Source organism: Aethalodelphis obliquidens, unplaced genomic scaffold, assembly GCF_003676395.1.
Source record: "Aethalodelphis obliquidens isolate GAN/ISIS:26980383/991018 unplaced genomic scaffold, ASM367639v1 scaffold20, whole genome shotgun sequence".
NCBI classification, from domain to species: domain Eukaryota; kingdom Metazoa; phylum Chordata; class Mammalia; order Artiodactyla; family Delphinidae; genus Aethalodelphis; species Aethalodelphis obliquidens.
In genome coordinates this window covers 2,936,269-2,947,087 of record NW_020837964.1, presented here as the reverse complement: position 1 = coordinate 2,947,087, position 10,819 = coordinate 2,936,269, and the positions used below count along the sequence as shown (strand labels likewise).

The 10,819-nt window shown below is 53.2% G+C and overlaps 1 long non-coding RNA gene across 1 annotated transcript; it reads right to left on the bottom strand.

The window, feature by feature from the left end:
• Positions 1 to 1,644: 1,644 nt before the first annotated feature.
• On the bottom strand, positions 1,645 to 3,804 carry LOC113627325 (uncharacterized). The gene is made up of 2 exons (XR_003435517.1): positions 3,672 to 3,804; positions 1,645 to 3,582 (listed from the first exon to the last, which is right to left on the bottom strand). It is a non-coding gene; the product is annotated as an uncharacterized LOC113627325 (long non-coding RNA).
• Between the last annotated feature and the right edge of the window lie 7,015 nt (positions 3,805 to 10,819).

Here is a 10,819-nt window from a genome sequence, read left to right as displayed (position 1 = left end):
AAAACTCCCATGTTTCCATTAATGGCTGGTATTTAAGTTCACTGGATGAAAAATACGATTTGATTTTCTTTGGTGCCATTTCCCTAGAGTAGAGCACTGCATAATGAAGCAGCAGAGGCCAGGTTTCCATAGAACATACTTTTTTAAAGGGGACTCTAGCTAGGGTCCCCTCAACTTGAACCCTAGGAACCACAAGAGTTGTGAAGCTACTGCATCATTTATTTGCAAAGAGACACTGGGGTCCTTGAATGCTGAATAGGTACTGAGGACAAAGAAAGAAGCAGCGGCAAACATTCGGGGCTGTGTTCCGGGGACAGCTCTAGGCCTGTGTGCACTAACCAACACAGTCCCCACAACAATCCCGTGAGGCAGGTGTGATGATTGGTCTCATTTTACAGATGAGGGAAATGAAGCCCAGAGAGGCTGAGTCACTTGCCCAAGGTCACACAGTATGAAGTGGCAGAACTGGGATTCACACCCTGGCTGGGACCGATCTCAGAAGGAAAGGAAGTCTAACCAGACATCAAAAACGATGGAACCCAGCAGAGGCTATCAAGGGGGTCACCCACAGAAACAACCCCGAACTCCTCTTAGAAACATCACGAGTGACCCTTCCTACGCTAGCGACGATGTTCCTTCCAGCCCGCGGATCTGATGGAGAACAGGAGCACGGCACACCCAGGCCCAGAGGTGCCGGGAGAAGATGCTGCCCCGTGCCGGGGAGAGCGGCGATGCTGGGCCCCCAGAGCCGGCCTGGCCCCCATGGCTGCTGACAGAAGCAAAGAGCCAGGGACGGCCCTGAGTCTTCTGGTGCCAGAAAGGAACAGGGTGGGAGCAGGCTGGCACGTTGCCAAGGAGCGCAAGAGGCCTGAGCTGACTGGTGCTGACAGATGGGTGGCCATGGGCTCTGGGGGCGGCCAGGGGACCGTGCAGAGCCTGGGCCCATCCTCTCGATACTGAGAAAGGTGCAGACTCTCCCCGACAGGGAAGAACCACTGGGGAAGGTTCCAGAATCAGGGCCGGGCACTATCCTTCTGGGTGGAACACCCACCGTGTGACTAAGGGGCAGCAGGAGCCCTGCAGCTGGGTCTGACTCCACCCTGACCATCTGTGAGACCCCGGTGAGCCTCAGGGCTCCTGTCTGACCTGGGTTTCCTCAATCTCTGTAATGGGAGGAAAACAATCCCAACCTGATAGGGTATCATGACGATTCCACAAGATAAGGGTCCTGGCACATGGCAACAGCATCCCCAGACCGTGTCACCCCAGCATTCTTAGCGTTTTCTAGAAGAAAATTATGGTTTCACATATGCACACACACATACACACACGCAATTTCCAGTGGGGAAATTGTTAATATTTCATGAGCTTGCGGTTAAGCCCAGAGCTGAATTTGCAGCCAAGGAAATCAAATTTAAAAACCCCAGGGGAAGCTGACGGAGAGGCACTGACAAGCCTCTCCAGTACCTTCTCTGAAACTCCTACGACACCCAGACTCGGGAGCTTTAAAGGCTTTTCATCAGGATTTGAGCCTCTGCGCGCAGCAGGCGGGTGTGCGGTGATGTCCTCCTGACCCTTTGTTGACCGGACGCAGCTGGGAACACACAGAAATGCCCAGGAGAGGGGGTATCTCTCTCAACAGCCTTTTTTTTTTTATATTCTATATAGTGATACAGAACACCGTCATACACATTCAAGAACGTAAGTATCTTCAGCGGTATATTTTGCCATTCGAAACCTTTGTGTCAAACACTACCAATTGTCTCTTGATAAGCCCGCCAGGAAGGAGCCGCCTGGGGGAGGGGAGGAGGGTCAAAATGGGAAAGAAGAAATGCACGGGTGGGGGGGATATTTGCGGGGGAGGGAAAGCTGCTTGCTCCTCAGTGATTCTGGCTTCTCTGTTCTGCCCTTTGCTTTTTGCACAGCTTCACGGTTAATCAAAATCCAATGGTGGGGGAAACACCTCTTGCTCGTGAACTGTGATTATCCCCACTTTGCACGGGAGGAAACTGAGGTCCAGAAAGGGCAAGCCACCTTGCCCAGGATGACGAATTTGCTGCCAAATTCGTCCCAGCACCCACCCGTCTCCAAGTCCCGAAGATCTCAGGGACACTGGTGAAGTTGTCCCAATGGAAAAACAAACAAACAAACAAACCCCAGACATCTACTTGAAATGATCTGGCGCTTAAATCTGCGTTTGATGGTGTGCTGGGTTCTGCATTCATGAAACAAAGCGGCATGCCTGTCAGACCAGCTGCGAGCAGCGGCTGTGTCTTCTCACACCCTCCCAGGGCTGGAGAAGGTAATTGCTGGGTCTCCTGGAGTGTAAAAGTAAACAGGGGGCGTCTTCTTTGCAAAGTACCTCACTTAATTACACCAATAAGAACTTGAAAGCAAGCCTTGCCACGGAGAATCAGTAATGCCGATTTAATCTAAATACAGAAACAACGAGAAGGTCTTTAGCAGCTCGCTCTAATTATTTAACTAAACCCACCAGCATCCCAGTAATTGTGCTCCGTACCTGCATAATGAGGGCTGTTTTCATAACGAGTTACCTACGGCATTTTTAAATATAGGAATTCAAGCGTTAACCAGGATATGGCTGATTTTATGATAATTGCACATGGTTCCTACTACCTGAGCCCAGAAAGAGGAAAGTTGGCACAAGGATTTCTATTTATTATTATTTCTATTCTTATTCTACTTACTATTGTTGTTGAGAGGTAAGCAAAAGCTATTGGGTAGGACTTCCAAGAAAATATCTTAAAGTGTTGACTCAGTTGAGAGGGCAGCTTTCTGTCTTCCTCCTCCCATTACCACCACTCTTCTTCCTGGAATGTGGATGCAATGAATGGAGCTCCAGCAGCCTTTTTGGACCATGAGACCTCAGAAAAAGAAGCTTGCAAAGTGGATAAGAAAGACTTCTCAAGACCTTCAGGGAGCTAATAGCCAGACTACCCCATCTTTGGGCCTTTTATTTCAATGGAAAAAGCAATAATATCCCCAAAACTAACTACTTCAGCTTAAATCTTAACTCGGCTGCCTCTTACTTTGGTTGCCACTAGCCACAGGCAAGTCATTTCAAACTCTCCTGTGCCTCAGTTTCCTTGTCTAAAATGCAGGGATGATAAAATTATTGCCCTCACAGCACTGTTATGAAGATTAAACACACTCGTATATACATATTATAATAGTAAGAGCTATATGCATGCATGTTTAAAAAAAATACAATAGCACCCAGCAGTGGTGACTTACAGAGACCATCAGATAGTTCCTGTTCCACGAAAGGACTCTAGTACTTTCTTGGTTTTTTATTCTTTCTTCCTGAGCCTGGTTTTACATCTTTATGGCTGGTTATAGAGCTTGGCAATACAGTAAATTCCCTTCCCCTAAGTTGACCACGAGCACAGGATCCTGCCCAGCACAGCCCGCACCCCACAACTCGCTCTATGCCACTGAGCAAGTTGCATACACGTCAGGGAAGACAAGACCAAGAAGATGAACCTGCCATCATCAGGATGGGAGCGCCCACTGTCCACATGTCCTCTGACGGTGCCCAGACTCAGAGACCGGCTCAGGAATCTGCAGAAGATTTAGACCAGTTCATCATGGTACCCCGTCAGGCAGGGCACGCACACCATCACCCCCCAGGATGTGACACAAACTGCTACCTCTCACGCAGGGTCTTCCCCATCGGGACCCTCTCCAACCACCAGCCAAAGTTCCTTCGCACAGAAGCCCTGCTTTCAGCTCCGGGTGACAGTAGGGGCGGGGTCTCACTTTGCTAAGACCCAAACCCTCCCAATCCAGGGACCTGGTGTTGGGCAACGTCCAGGGAGGCTGCTTCTCCGATGTTCCCTGGGCCTCGTGTGGGGTGGCCCTGATTGCGAAAGTCACCATGAGTCTGCAGGTCCTTCACTTTTGTTTACTTCTTGGGAGCATTTTACATGGAAGGCTGGTCTGGGGAGGTCTCTGTGCCTAAGAGAAGCAGCCAGACTTCTTGGGGACTGTTTTCATTTGGGTTCCTTCCCAAGCAATGCAGAGACAGCATTCAAGTGAAGAAGTATGTTTAGTTGACAGTCCCAGGAAATATCAGTGGATGAGCGGGGTAGGAAAAGGGGGGTAGAGGGCAGCCTGTAAAGGGTGGGTCACTGGGTCACTTAGCACCAATGGGCCACTGAGCTCAACCCTGCTGTGCCGGGAAAACTCTAGGAGCCAGTGTAGGTGAATTATCCATCACCCTAGCAGAGACAATGGGATATTGATCAAAGGCTGCTGGTGCCGTGTGTGCGCCCGCGCACGCGCACACATGATGCCCACACAGACAGCGAAATCCAGAGAGGCCCCAGGCAAAGAAACTCAGGGGCATGACACACTAGGCAGCTCTTGCCTGTTAGACATCCGACAGCACTGAGACCCCCTGCTGGAGGAGCCATGCGCCGGGGTGCCCATCCACAGCCCAGCTGAGCTCCCGACTGGCGGCAAGTGTCGAAGTGTGTCCTCTTGTAGGTCCAAGTCAACATTTGACCACAGTCAAAAGACAGATCCCCAGTGAGACCCACCCAGCTGGGCCCTTCCTGAATTCCTCACCCACGAGGCTGTGAGCAAAAGAATATGGCTGTTTTAGCCGCTGAGTTTTGGGTAATTTGTTACACAGCAGGAATAACCAGGGCAGAAGGAATGCCCCCCATCACTCAGCAAGTTCCTGATGAAAAGATACTGCGCTCATGAGGACATTCCATTAGCCCAGGCGGATGATAATTAACCACATCTTAACGAAAAACTGAGCCACTGAATTCTCACTTCTGCTGCGCTTCCTCTGCATTTCAAGGGAAACGCCTTTGACTGCATTTGTTTCTGCTGAATATTCATGGCAACCTGGGACAGCTCCTGACCGGTCCGACCTCAGCCCGATTCTGGCCAAGGGAAGGGAAGTCCTAAAAAGCCTTCTGATAGATTCCCAGTCACTCTGGAGATGAAAGGTCCTGATGCTGGCACCTGGGAATCTCACAGAAGCTAACGTGCCACACCCACTCGGGCAGGCCAGTGAGAATTCAGGGAATTCAGGTTCTGTGGCCTGTTAAACTGCATAATACGGATGTCAGCCACTCGAGGCCTTCCTGTGTTGGGTTCTTCCCAAGGTGCTTTGACTTGGCCAAGAACTAATTGACACACATCAGCTCATTTGGCATCCAGGTGTTGTTTAAACGTTATTTATTTATTTGGCTGCCTTGGGTCTTCAATGCTGCGCACAGGCTTTCTCTAGTTGCGGTGAGCGGGGGCTGCTCTTCGTTGCAGTGTGCAGGCTTCACATTGTGGTGGCTTCTCTTGTGGCAGACCACGGGCTCTAGGTGCACAGGCTTCAGTAGTTGTGGCACGTGGGCTCAGTACTTGTGGCACGGGGCTCAGTAGTTGTGGCACGGAGCTCAGTAGTTGTGGCACGGGGCTCAGTAGTTGTGGCGCATGGGCTTAGTTGCTCCACGGCATGCGGGATCTTCCCGGACAAGGGCTTGAACCTGTGTCGCCTGCATTGGCAGGGGGATTCTTAACCACTGCACCACCAGGGAAGCCCCCAGGTGTTGCTTAAAAACTGGTAGTCAAGTCTGTCAGCAAGGGGAGCAGGAGATGGCTCTTATAAGCAGAGAAGATGGTTTCCTCTCCCTGAAGCCCATCTTTGAAGGGCTGGCTGCACCGCAAGGGGCAAGGCTGGGAGGCCTCAGGTGCAGAAACTCGGGGGTACAGCAAGGTCCCCCAGGGAGGTGGGGCTGGCCCTGAGACTTGGGCACCCAGGGCTGCCAGTTTCACTGTTTCACGGAAGTTGCCCAACCAGAACTCAGCCCATGTGCCTTGCCCCGACTCAGGCGGGGGATGGGAGATACAGCAGGAGAAACCTGGGCTCTGCAAGAAGCCCCCGAGGAGATGTAGTTGCTCCAAGAACGAGAGAGGGATGTCCTCCAGGCGGAGCCTCAGTTTCCCCCTCTGTAAAACGGGGAGACTAACAGTACTTCATGGGATTCCTTGAAAATCTGATAGGATAAAAAACGCAGGGTGCTGGGCATTTAGGGCGCCTACTCCAAGTTGCTGCCGTCGTTTTTTGGTGTGAGCCTGGTGTCCCGCGGTGAAGGCTTCCGGCTCCAGGCTCATCCTTCCAACTCAACAACCTTGAAGGAGGCTGGCCCTGGCTTTGGGCTTCCGGCTCAGCGGCTTCCGGCCTCAGTTTCCTCACCTGTGACTTGGAGGTCTGGGGACTGACTGGGGTGATGTCGAAAAGGGGCCAGGAATTGGTACTCTTGAGTGGATGCGGGATCGCACTCCGACTGCAACCGCTGAGCCGCCGAGCGCATTAGCCTCCCGGGAGCAGCTGCCCCGACGCCGGCTCCTTCCCGGCTCAGCTGGGGTTCCCGCTCCCCTCGTTGCCCAGCTTCCCCCTCCGCGTTTCTGCCAGCCCCCGGCTCCCCCGCCCCTCTCCCCTGAGACTCCCCACCCTGCGCTCCCCTGCGCCGCGACACTCTCTTTGGACTTTCTCCACACTCCCCTGGCCACCGTCCTCTGGCCTTCTCCAGCGCGCCCTCCCGTCTCCTCACTCCCTGCTGCCCCCTCCAGCGCCCGCCCCGCACTCCTCTGTCCCTTCGGGCCCCGGGCTTACTCCGCTCTCCGCGCCCCGCTCCCAACCGCACATCCCAGCCGCTCCCCGGGAACCAAGGCGCAGGCCGTCCTCTCTCCGCACCCGCCTCCTCGCGCCGGTGGCGCCGGCTGTTTGGCCGGACTCGGGGTCGGCTGGCAGGTGCAGGGGAAGGTCGGCGCCCCCGGCCCCGCACAGCTCGGCGCGCCCCCCGCGCGGAGACCAGCCCCCGGCGCCTTTCTGCTCCGCGGGGCGGGGGAGCCCCGGGGCCGCCGCCTCTGCCACTGAGACTGACCCACCCGGTCCCGGCAGCACGGCCATCGCCCATTTCCCTTTGGAATAAAAAGAACGCAGTAGGAAGGTGGTCAAAATGAACCTCGATTCAATTTACGATCTGCGCGTGTGATATTAAAATTTTAATTAAAAGTAGAGGGGAGAAATTCCTAAGAAAAAGAGTTAAAATGACAGATAATCCTATTGTGTCCGGTGCTGTCGGTGGAAAGGTTGGAAAACGGAGAAGGGCACTGTTTGCGGTTCAGGTTGGAAAGAGAAAAGGCAGCAGCTTATTAAGGGGACCCACAGAAGGTGAGTTTGCTCACCGGAAAGATCATCTTGGAATCTCCGACATTTCCTAACACTTGGCTCTGGGAACCCTCAGTGGGGAGGGAACAGGGCCACAGGATCTGTGCTAACAGTGCCCTATGGGGACTTGCTCCGTCGCAGGCGTGGACCCCTCAGCTCCCGGGAGCAGGCTCTGTTATTAGAGCCCCCCACTTACAGAACCCCCCGGGGATTCAGAGCTCAGCTGAGGATGCCAGAGCCAGGAGTGTCCAGATTCAAAGTCGTAGAAAACCAGAAACCAGGGAGCGAACTCCTCCATGAAAAGTCATCAGCTCTTGCCGGGCAGCCCCCTGAGCCCTCCAGTTTCATTCAAATCCACTCACAGTCGGAGAGCGCCACAGGCCAGCAAGAGCAGCGGGTGTGAGAAAGGCCAGTTCCTGGCAGACGGGATAGACATGCCCCACTTCGGGAAAGAAATCGTAGTTCTGACTTGATATCTCCTTGGAACGGAGTCTGCTGGTCAATGGCAGCGGTTCTTATCTGGGTGGATGCGGGACCTTCATTCTAAGTCATTCCTCATTGCGACGCTTGAAACTTGGGCGACAAACGTTTACTGTTTTTGTAATAAGAAGGGACAAGACAGTAATATGGCAAGTACTGCAAATATTGGGTTGTCTTTCAACCAAAGGAGACAAGATGGGTTTCTGGGGATGGGAAGGAATTACGTGCAACCTGGGAGATGTGCAGCCTTCTGGCTGCAAAGAGGTGGTGTTGTACCTTCCTCAAAGGAGGGGTGCAAAATGCGGTGAGTTCCCCTAAGAGCCTTTAGAACACGGCTTGCCTCAGAGCGAGTGTTAAGGGTTCTTATTGGTGGAGGTGTTAAAATATTCACCCTTCTGAGCCACTACACACGCGCGAACTGAAATTCGATTTCCGTGCCTTTACTTGGGGACCCCGTTGGGTCCGAAGCCGTCTGCTCTTTCTCCAGTGGTGGAGCAGCCTTGGCAGGAAGTGCCGCTTGCTCCCCCCGGAACTCGGCACCCCCGGCCTGGGGCTGCGACAATCTCATTTGGAAACGGGTGGATCCAAGCCCTAGCAGCTTCGCTCTCCTTCCTCCCCTCTCCTGGGCGGCATGCGTGCAGGACGCGTGAGCTTAGGATAAAGAGCTGAGTTCACAAAGTGGCAAAGATGTATGCCGACTCCGCCAAAATATGTCAGCCTCCCCCAAGCCCACGGAGCCCCGAACCCCAAGCCCAAGCCCTCGCGGCCCCTAAGTGCCGCCGCGCATCTCCACCCTGCTTCCTGGGGAAGCTGAGCTGCAAGGTGGCGTTCCCACCCTCTGCAGTGAGAGGGGGGGCACTGCGGAGGGCTGAGGGTTTAAAGCAGTTTCCCACTCTCCAGCCACGAAAAATTATATCGTAGAAAAATACTGAAGGGCAAGGGAAATGTTCGAGCGATCATCGGAGAGAGAATGAAATTTGCAGAAACAGCGCATGCACAATTCCATCCTGTTTTTCTGAGGATGAAAGAAAATAAATAACGGTAATAACAATAGCTAATGCTGCCTGGGGGCTGGTTCCACACCAGGCACTACTCCACGTGGGGTGGGGGGAGGAGTGTGTGTGTAACTTGCACACCAAAACCCCAAAATGTGAAAAGTGGTTCTCCCTCAGTGGTGGCATTTTTGTGTTTTTGTGTTTTTAAATCCCCTTTTGTGCCGTTGTGTATTTTCCAGATATTCTACGATAAATGCATGCTATGTTTGTAAACCATTTCTATAAATTCTTTCTTAGAAACATGAAAAGTCAGGTTTAAGCATCCTTTTAAGTGGAGCCGCTGGTGAGACCACAGCCCCGATGGAGAGGCGGGCCGGCACCGCCCGGCTCTCCTCCCTCCCTCAGGACTAGCTGGGGTCCCGTCTGGTCTGTTACCTCCGTGGGACTGGATTGGATTGGTTTTAGGGTTTCCTGGAGTAGCTTAGCGGAGGCCTTTGCACATACTAGATAATCAGTGAATGATATTAAATAACACTTTTTCAAAAGGGATGTTTCAATTAGCCTCCCCCCCGCACATCAAAGTCCAACAAAACCTCCCCAACCCCAACCAGCCTTAGGACAGGCGGCTTCTCCCCTGACCTCTGAGATGACTTTGCCTCTCAGTACAGTATCTTTTGGTGGGGGGGTGGCGGTGAGGAAGATGAGGACAGAGGGGACATTGATACCCTCTGGTAGCAGGTCCTGAGCCAAATGCAGTGCATGTCCCACCCATCTGATGGGAACCTTCTGGAAGGAGGAGGCTGCCCATCTGATCGGAAACTTCTAGAAGGGGAGGCCGAGGTTCCCAGAAGCTCAAGCCAGGCGGGGGGGGGGGGGGGATGGAGCAGGTCTCTGGCCCACCCTTCCCTGTCACAGCCTGCTTCCTTCCCCATCCATCGTGAGGGTAGATAAATTCAGCTCCAAAAATGCCCAATTCCACCAAATAATTACACTGTTGTTGTTGTTTTACTGAATTGGTCAATCAGTTTAATTAAAACCGGCAGGCTAATAGCCCCTCGGGGCCGGGACTACCGCCAGCCTGCCTGGGTCCTGCAAGCCTGTATCTTAGCAAAACAGAGCTCCACCTGGGGGGTGGGAGGGCGAGCCTTGGTTTAAGAATGTTATCATTTCATTAAAAAAAAAAAAGGCAAAACTATTTGGTCAACAGTGAAATCAATTTATAAATGACCCTTCCCATGTATCCTATAAACTTTCCCTTTTCCAGATTCTGAGGGTCTGGGTTTGGGGAACATTTTATTTCAAAATATGACACATTGATTAAAAAGAGGAGGACGTTTTGTCAGCAGCATTGTGAGGAAGCGGACGGCGAAGTGTGCATTTTGCATGAACTATGTGAATCTCCTCCGTAAAACTCTGTTCCGGGAGTCTCATATCTGAGTCTCAGATGGAATCGCTGCTGTGCCTGGTGTGACAATATCCTGCATTGACAGAAATGCGGCGCCAGGAAGTTTTAGGTGCGTCGCTAACCTCAAACATCTTGTAAAGGCTCAGGACAGGCTGGAGGTCCAAAAGGGGAGAAGACTGAACACGCAGAATTATTAAGCACCTTCTCTGTGCGGCGTCTTGGGTGCTACGGCGCCTCACCCTAGTTCCTCCCTCTCCGTCTGCCCCGCAGAGAACCCGAGGAGCCCAGGCAGATCAACACTGTGTAACAGAGAGATTCAGGGGTCCGGATGGCAGGTACAGTTCAGCGCCGACCGCTTAACAGAAAACCTCTGGTCACCGGAAACCTGGGCTGCGTCCCGGTTCCACCGCCATTGACCTTGGACAAGATACATCAGCCACCGGGCGGGACTGGATTGTTTCTTCGGCAACCCCTTCCATTTTGTGCCTGAGGCGAGGGTGTCGCTTCCCTCACCCTCAGGCCTGCCCCCCGAATACGCGAATAACTGTATTCAGCCCTCAGAAACCCGAGTGGGAGGGGCCTTGCCGGCACGCACGTGGCGATTCTGAGGGGTCTGCAGCCGCAGCGCGAGTGCCCATCACACACGGTACTGGGCTCCCACGTGTGCCAAGGACCAGGGCCAAAGTCCTGAGGGATCCCTGCCCTCGGAGCTCACGGTGTAACTGGAGAGGCAGG